The sequence below is a fragment of the Somniosus microcephalus genome, chromosome 8 (genome assembly GCF_052327205.1).
Source record: "Somniosus microcephalus isolate GS21.2 chromosome 8, FLI_Smic_1.0, whole genome shotgun sequence".
Classification (NCBI taxonomy): domain Eukaryota; kingdom Metazoa; phylum Chordata; class Chondrichthyes; order Squaliformes; family Somniosidae; genus Somniosus; species Somniosus microcephalus.
In genome coordinates, this window is record NC_140994.1 from 31007319 (window position 1) to 31020997 (window position 13679).

Genomic DNA, 13679 nt, shown 5'->3' on the forward strand with positions numbered 1-13679 from the left:
TAAATAGCCCTTCGCATTTAACGACAATTCCTAAAATTGATTGAAATCTTTGGCTCTTGCACTGTACCTGCTGCACTGCATTTGCACAACCTTACAGTTATCAATTGTCAATCGAGATCACAGAGCCCTGATGTTTTATTCTTCCTACTGTTAAGCAGATCACATTGCTTAGAGCACAATGAAACAGGCTGGATAGTTGAAAGATTGAGATGCACTCCAGTTAGTGCATAGGCTTCAGTGAATAGAAATGCGGTGGAATGCATTAAAAGCAGTCATAAACATTACAGTACAAATCTGACAATACAGATTGGGAAGCAACCTCTATCGGCACTAGAATATTTATTGTAAATTAGAGAAAAGCAATGAGTTTGCAGCACAGTCAGCACAGTTTAATCAGATTAACTGACAATCAACAGGAAACTGGTGTGGAAACGTACCCCTTATTGGAATACAGTCTGATGAATTAAAATGGTGTCTGGAACCTTTCAGTGTAAATAGAATGGGCACAAAATGGCTTCGTGTAAGGGATGATTGCTTTTAGTTTAGGTGAGACCGGAAAGGGGTACTTCAGCCTTAGTTTGCAGAGATGGCAGTTCCGCTCTGAAACAATTTAGATTGTAGAACAATAAAGGTCATGTAATGTCAACTGTCCTTTGATAATCAATTGGTATCTGAGCAGTGCTCAATCACGGTTTGACAACTCAAATTGACCTAGGCTATAGTAAACAAACACCGGCCCTTGAGGTCCGATGGTTAGATCAAAAGACAGATCGTAAAAGAATGGGCTTTGATGTTGTGATAAGATTATAGATAAGGTGTCTTCAAAAGAATGTGATTGAAGGGTAATGTGTTGCTAAGGGAAATTGTGTAGTAACTGATGAGTTTGTACTTTTTGAAGTGTATATAACCTGTAACTTTTTGGGAGTCCGTAGCTCTCGCTCCTAGCTAGTACTCCAAACTCGGCTGAGTTCCGAGCAGTTCAGCAGGACCGAGTGCTCCGGCCGATAAAGAATAAAAGACTATTCTTTGAGAAAACAGTGTTCGAGTCGATTATTGTTGAACCAGATTGACGCCTAAAAGAATCTAGATCGTCATTGGTTTTGTTTGAAATTGATTCACACAGCTAGCAAAACACAAGGTTTAGACCCCTGCAGTACCACATTTAGAACCAATTTAGAATGCGACTTAGTGCTGCCAACCTCTTTTTCTTCAATCTTGCATGATCTGACTCTTAATTTTGTTTCTCCAACTAATTCTAATTATACAGTAGCTCTCCCGATAGAATCAGCACGCCCTCGCTAAGCAGTCTTTGGGAGTGGTACAAAAAGACACATTATAACAAGGGACCTGTTGAAACATGTTAAGGCAGGACCTAGAGAGACAATACACATTATGCCAGAGACTGGTAAAATACACCAGTTTTTCGTAAGGGCTCTTTATTAACGCTGACACTGCACTGTAATGATAGAGTACCTTTGATGCTCAATTGAAAATACTGTGAGAGCGCGCATTACAACAAGTTCTCAGTAGTTCATTCTCTCAAGATTTAAGAACGTAACATAAGAAATAGGAGCTGGAGTCGGCCATTTGGCCCTTCGAGCCTGCTCCGCCATTCAACAAGATCATGCCTGATCTTCTACCTCAACTCCACCTTCCCACACTATCCCCATATCCCTTAATTCCCTTCGTTCCCAAAAATGTATCGACCTGTCTTGAATATACTCAACAACTGAGCATGCACAGCTCTCTGGAGTAGAGAACTCCAAAGACTCACATCCCTCTGAGTGAAGAAATTTCTCATCTCAGTCCTAAATGGCCTACCCCGTCTTCTCTGACTGTGACCCCGTGTTCTAGATTCCCCAGCCAGGGAAAACATCCTCCCAGCATTAACCCTGTCAAGCCCCTTAAGAATTTTATAAGTTTCAATGAGATCACCTCATTCTTCTAAACTCTAAGGAATATAGTCCTAATCTACTCAATCTCTCCTCATAGGGCAATCCCCTCATCCCAGGAACCAGTCCAGTGAACCTTCGTTGCACTCCCTCTAAGGCAAGTAGATCCTTCTAAGGAGACCAGAACTGTATACAGTACTCCAGGTGTGGCCTCAACAATGCCTGTATAATTGAAATAAGACTTTTTGGGGGAGAAATTTGGTATCGCCGTGTTTGAAGCGCTATTATTGGCCGGGCGCAAATTTTCGCCTCCGACTGCAAAATTTGCCTCCATCGCCCCGGAGGTGATTTGAACGCTAAATCAGGCGCTACACACCTCTCAAGGCGCTAACGTCGAGGAGTGAGGTGCTACCTCAGAACGCTACCGAAGCTCAGGCGATGCCAATTACCATGGAAGCCAGACAGACTGGCGCAGTCCAGTTCTTAAAGGGGAGGGCCCATCTTGCTGGCCAGCCACTCCCTGCTCATTGCAGCCTTGAATCTCGGCCTGGAGAGACCTCAAAAGCAATTGTGTTGGAAGCACTAATGGATAGGCCCAGGGAAAGAACTCGGCGCTTAGGAACCTCAAAAGTGGTGCTGAGGGCCAAAACTCCTTAGGACAGCGCTAAAAACAAAAGCGCCCGCCTTTAAATAGCGCTCCCCCAGCCCCTTCCCGACTTTAAAACGTTCCCCTCTACCTGTCGTCCCTAGCGGCAGGCGCTAAGGCAGGGGGCGCGACTCAATATCCGGTCCGGGGCGCTACCAGGACGTTGCACGTTCGACTGACGTCATGATCTGTGGGCGCAGGAGATCGTGGCGGTAGTGTTTAGCGCTGCCGCAAAACGATTGGTCAATTTCGTCAGCGCTGCTAAAATCGCTGCACTCGGGCGCTAAGTTCCTAGTGCCCCATTAACAACCCCCCCCCCCCCCACGAGGCGCTAACGGGAGGCACTAACCAACCAAATTTCCCCCCCCTTTACTCTTATACTCTAATCCCTTTGTAGCAAAAGCTAACATACCATTTGCTTTCCTAATTGCTTGCTGTACCTGCATGTTAACTTTCAGTGATTCATGTACAAGGACACCCAGGTCCCTCTGAACACCAACATTTCTCAGTCTCTCAGCATTCAAAAAATATTCTGCTTTTTTGTTTTTCCTACAAGAGTGGCTAACTTCACACTTCCCCACATTGTATTCCATTCGCCTCTGTAAATTGCAATGTTTCTGATAGGATGGAGTACACATATATCAAAATTATTTCCTTCTATTGCAGAATTAGGACAAAATCTGATTATTTCTGCTACCAACAGTTAAAAGGACATCTTCCACAGAAGAATCAGTTTTCTCAAAGAATAATCATGTGGCCTTGCAGAATGCATTTGCACTAAGGTCCATGTTAAAACAAAAATAAAACAAGAACTTAGCTTCCTCAAACCCAGTGAGCAAAAAGGTATTCCTTTTTCTGAAGTAATTTCATGTATAGCTCTTTTGAAACCATTTCAATTAATATGCATTTATTGAAATTTAACATTTATCCACTGCAGTAGAAATCTACCTAAGCATTCCGTGTTGATTGGACCATTATATTTTACTGGTTGACGGCTCAGGTTTTGTAGTGATATCTGCAGCACATATAAACAATCCGACACCATCAATACAACATTCAAACTGCCAACTCCAATTTGGCACAGTATCCCTATGCAAATTATATTTTTAAATCAAGATGCAACATGAGCAAAGTTGTTGTTTTCACTGCCCACAAGTGCAAAATGCATTTGGCAGTTTTACTCAATCAAAATACTGATCTCTGTGTCGTAAGTTGGCCTGCAAGCAAATCATTTAGCAATGAGATTATTCTTGAAGTTATTTTTTTTGCCAATTGTTCTCGCAATCAGTAAATGCGCCAGAGTGAATTGGGACTGAGTCATACAGGCCAGGCCACAGGTTTGATCACTGTGCTGAGTTAGCTGATCTTGGCTGAGGTGGTGGTGAGGTTGGTTCAAGTGGTCTCAGTATGGGCTAGGTCAGTGGTTCTCAAACTGGAGTCCCGTAGAGACTTTCCAGGGGGTCCGCGACCGGAGGTAATTTCAAGCCTGCGCCTCGTTAGAAAACCGACACTGATTCAGTTCTTGTGAATTACACTCAATGGCTGGGCCCGCCTCCTCACAGAGGCCCACAGCTCTCACTCAGTTTGCAACGAGCGCTCCCCGCCAATCGAGCCGATTCCTCTCCCTGGCCATCCTCCCGCCACGTGATCAGAGCGCCTGCGGGGCCCTTCAAACACGTGCCTGAACGTGTTCACGCAAACGCGTACAATCCCACAGTGCAGCTGTTACAGAACATGCCGGTGGGACAGTGTGGGGTGAGTCACGCTTCCAGCAGCATCCCAGCACACGCACGGGTGCTCGTGCCCTCACTCACCTTGGCCAAATGTAAAAAGTCACACAACACCAGGTTATAGTCCAACAGCTTTATTTGAAATCACAAGCTTTCGGAGTGCTGCTCCTTCTTCAGGTGAAGTGGAGAAATGCATAAAGACACAGCTTATATAGTCAGAGAATCATGTCAGATGCTTACAGGTAACCTTTCCAACTGCCATTAATCACACCTCGGCAGAGAGATAATCACAGCAGTCAAAGGTGTGAATGGTGTCCAAACAGGTCAGTCAGGGAAACATTGCATCAAAGAACAATGAGGTGGGGTCACAAGGGGTCAAATATTGCAGATGCTGGGGTCTGTATGAAAAACAAAACAGACAAAAAATATTTTTTTTTTTTTTTGGGCTGGAAATCACAGCAGGCCCGGCCGCATCCGTGTAGAAAGAACAAGCCAATGTCGACTCGAGTCTGGATGATCCTGCATCAGGTGGGGTTACATGTAGCGTGACATGAACCCAAGATCTCTGTTGAGGCCGTCCTCATGGGTGCGGAACTTGGCTATCAGTTTCTGCTCGACGATTTTGCGTTGTCGTGTGTCTCGAAGGCCACCTTGGAGAATGCTTACCCGAAGATTGGAGGCTGAATGTCCTTGACTGCTGAAGTGTTCCCCGACTGGGAGGGAACACTCCTGCCTGGTGATTGTTGCGCGGTGTCCGTTCATCCGTTGTCGCAGTGTCTGCATGGTCTCGCCGATGTACCATGCTCCGGGGCATCCTTTCCTGCAACGTATGAGGTAGACAACGTTGGCCGAGTCACATGAGTATGTACCATGTACCTGGTGGGTGGTGTCCTCACGTGTGATGATGGTATCTGTGTTGATGATCTGGCATGTCTTGCAGAGGTTGCTGTGGCAGGGTTGTGTGGTGTCGTGGTCGCTGTTCTCCTGAAAGCTGGGTAATTTGCTGCGAACGATGGTCTGTTTGAGAGCGAGTAGTGGAGGCGTGGGGATGGCCTTAGCGAGGTGTTCGTCGTCATCGATGACATGTTGAAGGCTGCGAAGAACATGGCGTAGTTTCTCCGCTCCGGGGAAGTACTGGACGACGAAGGGTACTCTGTTGGTTGTGTCCCGTGTTTGTCTTCTGAGGAGGTCTATGCGATTTTTCAGAAGACAAACACGGGACACAACCAACAGAGTACCCTTCGTCGTCCAGTACTTCCCCGGAGCGGAGAAACTACGCCATGTTCTTCACAGCCTTCAACATGTCATCGATGACGACGAACACCTCGCTAAGGCCATCCCCACGCCTCCACTACTCGCTTTCAAACAGCCGCCTAACCTCAAACAGACCATCGTTCGCAGCAAATTACCCAGCTTTCAGGAGAACAGCGACCACGACACCACACAACCCTGCCACAGCAACCTCTGCAAGACATGCCAGATCATCAACACAGATACCATCATCACACGTGAGGACACCACCCACCAGGTACATGGTACATACTCATGTGACTCGGCCAACGTTGTCTACCTCATACGTTGCAGGAAAGGATGCCCCGGAGCATGGTACATCGGCGAGACCATGCAGACACTGCGACAACGGATGAACGGACACCGCGCAACAATCCGCAGGCAGGAGTGTTCCCTCCCAGTCTGGGAACACTTCAGCAGTCAAGGACATTCAGCCTCCGATCTTCGGGTAAGCATTCTCCAAGGTGGCCTTCGAGACACACGACAACGCAAAATCGTCGAGCAGAAACTGATAGCCAAGTTCCGCACCCATGAGGACGGCCTCAACAGAGATCTTGGGTTCATGTCACGCTACATGTAACCCCACCTGATGCAGGGTCATCCAGACTCGAGTCGACATTGGCTTGTTCTCTCTACACGGATGCGGCCGGGCCTGCTGTGATTTCCAGCCAAAAAAAAAAAAAAAAAAAAAAAAATGTTTTTTGTCTGTTTTTTTGTTTTTCATACAGACCCCAGCATCTGCAATATTTGACCCCTTGTGACCCCACCTCATTGTTCTTTGATGTAATGTTTCCCTGACTGACCTGTTTGGACACCATTCACACCTTTGACTGCTGTGATTATCTCTCTGCCGAGGTGTGATTAATGGCAGTTGGAAAGGTTACCTGTAAACATCTGACATGATTCTCTGACTATATAAGCTGTGTCTTTATGCATTTCTCCACTTCACCTGAAGAAGGAGCAGCGCTCCGAAAGCTTGTGATTTCAAATAAAGCTGTTGGACTATAACCTGGTGTTGTGTGACTTTTTACATTTGTCCACCCCAGTCCAACTCCGGCATCTCCACACCCTCACCTTGGCCAGCCTGCTGACGGCTTTAAAAATTGTCCAGCACTAAGTGGCTAATAGTGGCCATCTGTTGCTGCGGAGTGAGTGCCCAGAATTGGTGTGCGAAGCAGGTACACTCATCTCACTGCTGTCTATAAGTAAATACCTGTTTTTTAAAAAAAAAAAAAAAGAATTATTAAAAAACTTTACAAGCAGCACTTTCATATTATGAGTATTATATCGTATTATAATTTAGATGGAGAGATCCGTGATTACGATTCCATTTGGGAAGAGGTCCTTCAACCAAAAAAGTTTGAGAACCGCTGGGCTAGGTGACAGAAACAGGCCTGGGTGTACATGCTGAGCGAGGGCAGAATTGGGCTCAACTGCTGGCATCAGTGGAGCCATACTCCAGTACATGTTATCACCTTCAGTAAAAAATTTAAAGGACATTGCCTCAATATAAACAATGTGTCCCAGTTTATGATAAGGACACTGCAACTTGAAACTTACAATAACTTTTGACTAGCATTTCAGCTGCTTATAGTTATTTTTAATCAGTTGAGAGGATACAAGTTTTCTACTTGAGAGTAGCTCAAAGTTTTCAATAATCTGTACAATAACCTGCGAAAAGGCCAAAACATAGGAGATAAACAGTTGAGAAACCAGAGAATTGCCACATTCAGTACTTCGGAGATACGTGTAGTTTTGCTGGCATTTTTATGACATTCCACATCTCAGCTGCAATTGCCAAATATACAACAGCCTGGATTTTGCGGTAGAAACAATGGCGCTCATCGTTATTAAAGAGTAAATCGGACAGCAACTTCCAGTGCCCGCACATGCGCAGTTAAACGCGGAAATCAGGAAGTTGCTGTCCGAGTTGCCCTACTCCTCCAGAGGTTTTGCTATAACAGTATCTTGCCAAGAGACTCGGCATTCAAATACATGGAAGGGCGTGAAGTTGCTGTACTCACACGATAGATACCCAACTAAACACACCAGAAAAAATTAGGGCCTGTCCATTCCAGTGCAAGTACATATTTAACGTCGTGATAAGTCATAATTACTGCCAAACAACCTCTCTGGCACTGAAAATTCACTTTTTCAAATGTGGAGTCTCATTCCTTCAGATTTTAATTACTGTTGGAGATTTTTTTTAAATTTAAATGAATTTTTAAACTTTTTCTTTGTGTCTCTTTTATATCTCTCTCTTTACCCTATCTTTCTTTCCCTCTCTTTATTTTGCTTTCTGTAAAAGATTTGGTATTGAATTAACTATTCTAACTTACACTTCCTGATTCAGCCTCTGCGGGTTCACACAGGTCCCTGATCCCCCTTAGAGGGCGTCACACTGTTTTGGCTTTCTAATCACCGCAAGTTCCAGTGCAAAAGCCCACAGAAAGTCTGTGGGCAGGTGCAAGTGTATTGACCAGCTAGTGCGAGTTGTTTGCTGCTGACCACAAAATCCAGGCCATTGTATAGTTGTGAATGCATCTACCGTTATTGTGAAATTGCATATTGTCGATTAGGCTTCGGGTCAATGCTCCCGCTAAGCTGCGCGCCCGTGCAGTCACCTGCAAGATCTCGCGCAGGCCGCCCACCAGCTTTCATTAGAGATACCACGCGTCATGAATCTTACCATTCATGTAGAAATGACTCGAGATAACACTGGGCAGCCAGCTGGTGGCGCCGTCCAAGGAAAGTATAAATACTCGGCCGTGGGCCCAGCTTGCTGAGGATGTTTCTGTAACCAGGAACTAGTGATGTAACTAGAAACTCATGGTTGTGAAACAGTTGATTAAAGCCTTGTTTTATACTCAAGCCAAGTGCTTAGTTTTTTTACGTCACCGCGCAGGCGCAAAAATTTGAATGGGCCGTGCATTAGGGGAGGCAGGCCACGCAGGAGGCAGTGCAGCTTACGGGGAGGGGAGTCATTTCTTCAGGTGTGTCATTAATTGAAGGCAAAACAATGTCTCACTGTAAATGGACTATACCAGTTTATATACTGGTGGTCTAGTTTCTGTGACAATCTGTGCAGAGATTATTGGTCATTTTTATATTGAATTTATGAAATGGATTAGATTATTAAATGAGGGATCCTCCAATTTCAAAGCTTTATGATCTCATAATGACATGTGCAAACACATTAAAAACATTGCTGCTAGTGTGTATTTTTTCCACGACAGTCACTATTGATACTTCGTATCTTTAACCATGAAGAAAATATAGAGGGAACTGTATGGCAAAATATTAACCTTCAAAGCTGTGTTTAGAAAATCTGTTGGTTAAAACAGGGAGCCGTAACCTCCTTTGTGTGCTTTAGTTTATGCAATGCAGGTCAAATAAATGTAGATCTTTACACTGTATGCATGTGTAACTATTTGCTGGCATTATAGCTGGCAGTGGCAGGATGGCCGAGATGAAACTATCGCTGCGGCTGAATAAAGGTAGTTGCTTTAGCATATCCCCCCCCCCCCCCGATTTCTGTGCCAGTGAGAGTGTGAGGGAGCATGCAAGAGGAATGCGTGCAGCATAAACTCCTAATAACGATGTACAATTCCGCAGAAGATCTGGTCCTGTTTGTTACGAAAGTCAGCCGATCCAGATTAGTACTGTAATTCTCCCCATCCAGGGCACTTCCTCCTCGCTCCCAATAATGCTTCATTTTTCTAAACCACCGCTATCCATTCCACGTGACCATACCGTCCTGCATAAACTTAACTGGCATCAATAAAAAACGGTGGTTACAAAATCCCTGCCTAAAATTAGAATATGTTCCGAAGAAAATCACATGACAGCACACACCTGTGGCCAAACTGTTCTTTTTTAAACATTTGCAGATGATCATACTGGACATCAAACAGTCATTAAGCCTCGAATTCTTTTTTGGGGGGGGGGGGGGACATAAAGACATAGTTTTCAAATACTAAGAACATATTCAATAGATTATTCTATCCTAGAAATCAACAAGAAAGACTGACTTTATATGAGGAACAGTCAAAGTGCTAAATGGTTTCTTTCAACTGATAACAACTTGGACAAGTTTACAATCGATAGATTATACTTACACACATACACGCTGCAAGTCTAACGTAGCCTGGGCCATCATTTTGTCAGGCCTTGCCACAATTAAGATGAGCGTAACAATTGGCCTTCCACGTAGGTGCAGAGATGCAAGTACAATTACCCTGCAGGAATCTCTTGAATTCCTATTTATTCAAACCCATAAATGTACAGGTAGAGGGTCAAGAGTTTGGAAACACCCTGCCCTACCCTACCCTTGGTAATTCCTTCATTTTTACTAAAGGAATATCTTTAGCCAGAAACAGAGCTCTGTATTAACAGAGGTAGTTTACTGATCAATGCAGGCCTTCTGTCAACACCGAACTAAGGGACAGAAATATCCCATTTGTCGGGACGCACAAAAGGAGGGAGAAATCAGTGAACCTAATTTGACTCATCACGCTAGAAAAAAGGATATTCAAAACCATCAAAAACATTACAGAGACTTGACTAGGATTTAAAAGAACACTGGCGATCAGCTCTGGAAGTCAGTGGACAAGCTCCCTCCCAAGCCGGACAGCGACCTAACATAATCTTACAGCCATTGGTGGTGGAGCTCACAATACAGTCAGCTTAAGGACAAAGTGTTCCCCAATGGTTTATACATCTATATACAGACAAAGTGATGAAATGATATCAATAAGACATTAATCGCAGGTGACCTTAGGGAGAAGATCCCAAGTAGTCACTAGTTCATGAGATTTCTGTGTTTGTTAACATACTAGGACATTATTTCCATTATTGTATACTACTAAAAAAAAATGATGCAACAATAGCAATGTTTTCCTTTGGCAGCTGACACTTTCATTCAGAAATCAGGACTGAGGGCCCTGGGAGTATGTGAGTATTGGCAGGGTGTCCCCCCACGCTGAAAAACTTGAAAACCACCGACAAAGGACCATGGCTAAGCGCAGTAGAGTGGCTCAAAGGGGGCCCTTGCAAATAATGACACTGGCCTAGTGACAACTCCCATCATCATGACTACTAAACGTAATTGCCAGCTTCACAAAGAAAAACAGTGTTATTGTTAAGGAAAGAATTTTTAAAAATAAATATACAGCAACAGAAATAACAAGTCAACAAGTACAGAAAAATGCAGAGTTTGATGACAGACGGGCATAAATCTGATGATCTTGCAGACGCTTACCCAGGGTCCTCAGTTTAACTTGGAGAGACAGAAGAACAGTCAGATGTTCTGACCACATGCCAATACCGTTCAAAAGTTGGAACTCTTTCCTATAAAATTTAGTTAAGCAAACATGCCCTGGCTGTAAAGTATCGCACAAGTCAGAGGTTAGCTAAGCATTGTCTATTAAAGGTGTGATTATACCACACGATTTTATACATACACATATGGATATTATCTCCCTCCATGACCTAACCTGTCCCCGAATAAAGTGACTTTCCACAAACTCAAATATCTAGACAAAAATCACTTCTCTGACTACAGAAATATGTCTCAGAGCACTATACATGGCAGAGGGGAAAAAGTGGACAATGAGCAAGAGAAAAATATAAGAGTGGAGTCTGTTAGGCCAAAACACATCTTGGAGTTAAAATAACTGACAGTTGTGCTTCACTTTCAAATCTTGTGACTATTTTCACTCCTCCCCACAATGTGTTACTGTGCTATAACACATTTCAGATTGTGTATAAATATATGGGCATTCTAAAATACACCTAATTAGATTATCTGATAATACAGTGAGTTTATTTACACCTTTATTGTTGAACGCGTTTGCCTCATTCTTAAATATGACATGCGCATTTAAATCAAACTCCACTTGTGACTTATTGCCCCTTTTGCCGTTAGAAATGGACCAAGATAAGTAATTATTCTGCAGCGTGGTTGGAAGGAGAGATTTTTTTCCAGATCACTGGCATCCCTCGATTGCTGGATTTTGCCATAACCCAAACAATAGAGACATCCTCCCCCGAAGCATCTCCTGCACACAATGAAAGGGGAGGGTGGGGGAAACCGAGCAGAAACAAACCCAGCCTCAGGATAACAGCTGGTCCCAGGACAACAACATCGAGAGCTGTCGCAGTCCTTTCTCCTGCTGTGGGAGGGCTGCTCCAGAATAACTCGAATATCACACAAAGTGAGGGGTGGGGGGGCGAGAGGGGGAGGGTGGGGGGTGGGAGAGGGGGGGAGGGTGGGGGGGTGGGAGAGAGGGAGGGTGGGGGGGGAGAGAGGGAGGGTGGGGGGGAGAGAGGGAGGGTGGGGGGGAGAGAGGGAGGGTGGGGGGGGAGAGAGGGAGGGTGGGGGGGGAGAGAGGAGGGTGGGGGGGGAGAGAGGGAGGGTGGGGGGGAGAGAGGGAGGGTGGAGGGGGAGAGAGGGAGGGTGGGGGGGGAGAGAGGGAGGGTGGGGGGGGGAGGAGGAGGGAGGGGGGGAGAGAGAGGGAGGGTGGGGGGGAGAGGGAGGGTGGGGGGGAGAGGGAGGGTGGGGGGGGAGAGGGAGGGTGGGGGGGAGAGGGAGGGTGGGGGGGAGATGGAGGGTGGGGGGGGAGAGGGAGGGTGGGGGGGGAGAGGGAGGGTGGGGGGGAGAGGGAGGGTGGGGGGGGGAGAGGGAGGGTGGGGGGGAGAGGGAGGGTGGGGGGGAGAGGGAGGGTGGGGGGGAGAGGGAGAGGGGGGGAGAGAGAGGGAGGGTGGGGGGGGAGAGGGAGGGTGGGGGGGGAAGAGGGAGGGTGGGGGGGGAGAGAGAGGGTGGGGGGGAGAGAGAGGGTGGGGGGGGAGAGAGAGGGAGGGTGGGGGGAGAGAGAGGGTGGGGGGGGAGAGAGGGAGGGTGGGGGGGAGAGAGGGAGGGTGGGGGGGAGAGAGGGAGGGTGGGGGGGAGAGAGGGGAGGGTGGGGGGGGAGAGAGGGAGGGTGGGGGGGGGAGAGAGGGAGGGGGGGGAGAGAGAGGGAGGGTGGGGGGAGAGGGAGGGTGGGGGGGGAGAGGGAGGGGGGAGAGAGAGGGAGGGTGGGGGGAGAGGGAGGGTGGGGGGGAGAGGGGTGGGGGGGGAGAGAGAGAGGGTGGGGGGGAGAGGAGGGTGGGGGGGGAGAGGGGAGGGTGGGGGGGGAGAGGGAGGGTGGGGGGGAGGGAGGGGTGGGGGGGGAGGGAGGGTGGGGGGGGGAGAGGGAGGGTGGGGGGGAGGAGGGTGGGGGGAGAGGGAGGGTGGGGTGGGAGAGGGAGGGTGGGGGGGGGATAGAGGGAGGGTGGGGGGGGGAGAGGGAGGGTGGGGGGAGAGGGAGAGGGGGGGAGAGAGAGGGAGGGTGGGGGGGAGAGAGAGGGTGGGGGGGAGAGAGAGGGAGGGTGGGGGGGAGAGAGAGGGAGGGTGGGGGGAGAGAGAGGGAGGGTGGGGGGGAGAGAGAGGGAGGGTGGGGGGGAGAGAGAGGGAGGGTGGGGGGGAGAGAGAGGGAGGGTGGGGGGGGAGAGAGAGGGAGGGTGGGGGGGAGAGAGAGGGAGGGGTGGGGGGGAGAGAGAGGGAGGGTGGGGGGGAGAGAGAGGGAGGGTGGGGGGGGAGAGAGAGGGAGGGTGGGGGGGGAGAGAGAGGGAGGGTGGGGGTGGAGAGAGAGGGAGGTGGGGGGGAGAGAGAGGGAGGGTGGGGGGGGAGAGAGAGGAGGGTGGGGGGGGAGAGAGAGGGAGGGTGGGGGGGAGAGAGAGGGAGGGTGGGGGGGGGAGAGAGAGGGAGGGTGGGGGGGGAGAGAGAGGGAGGGTGGGGGGGGAGAGAGAGGGAGGGTGGGGGGGAGAGAGAGGGAGGGTGGGGGGGGAGAGAGAGGGAGGGTGGGGGGGGAGAGAGAGGGAGGGTGGGGGGGGAGAGAGAGAGGGAGGGTGGGGGGGGGAGAGAGAGGGAGGGTGGGGGGGGAGAGAGAGGAGGGTGGGGGGGGAGAGAGAGGGAGGGTGGGGGGGTGAGAGGAGAGGGAGGGTGGGGGGGGGAGAGAGAGGGAGGGTGGGGGGGGAGAGAGTGGGAGGGTGGGGGGGAGAGAGAGGAGGTGGGGGGGGCTCGAGAGAGGGAGCGGTGGGGGG

The 13679-nt window shown here is 48.4% G+C and overlaps 1 protein-coding gene across 2 annotated transcripts in view; it reads right to left on the minus strand.

Moving 5' to 3' along the window:
• The window catches only part of fhip2a (FHF complex subunit HOOK interacting protein 2), a 79711-nt gene that overhangs the window by 63314 nt on the left and 2718 nt on the right, over positions 1 to 13679 (minus strand). The gene's annotated exons all lie outside the window — the stretch shown is intronic.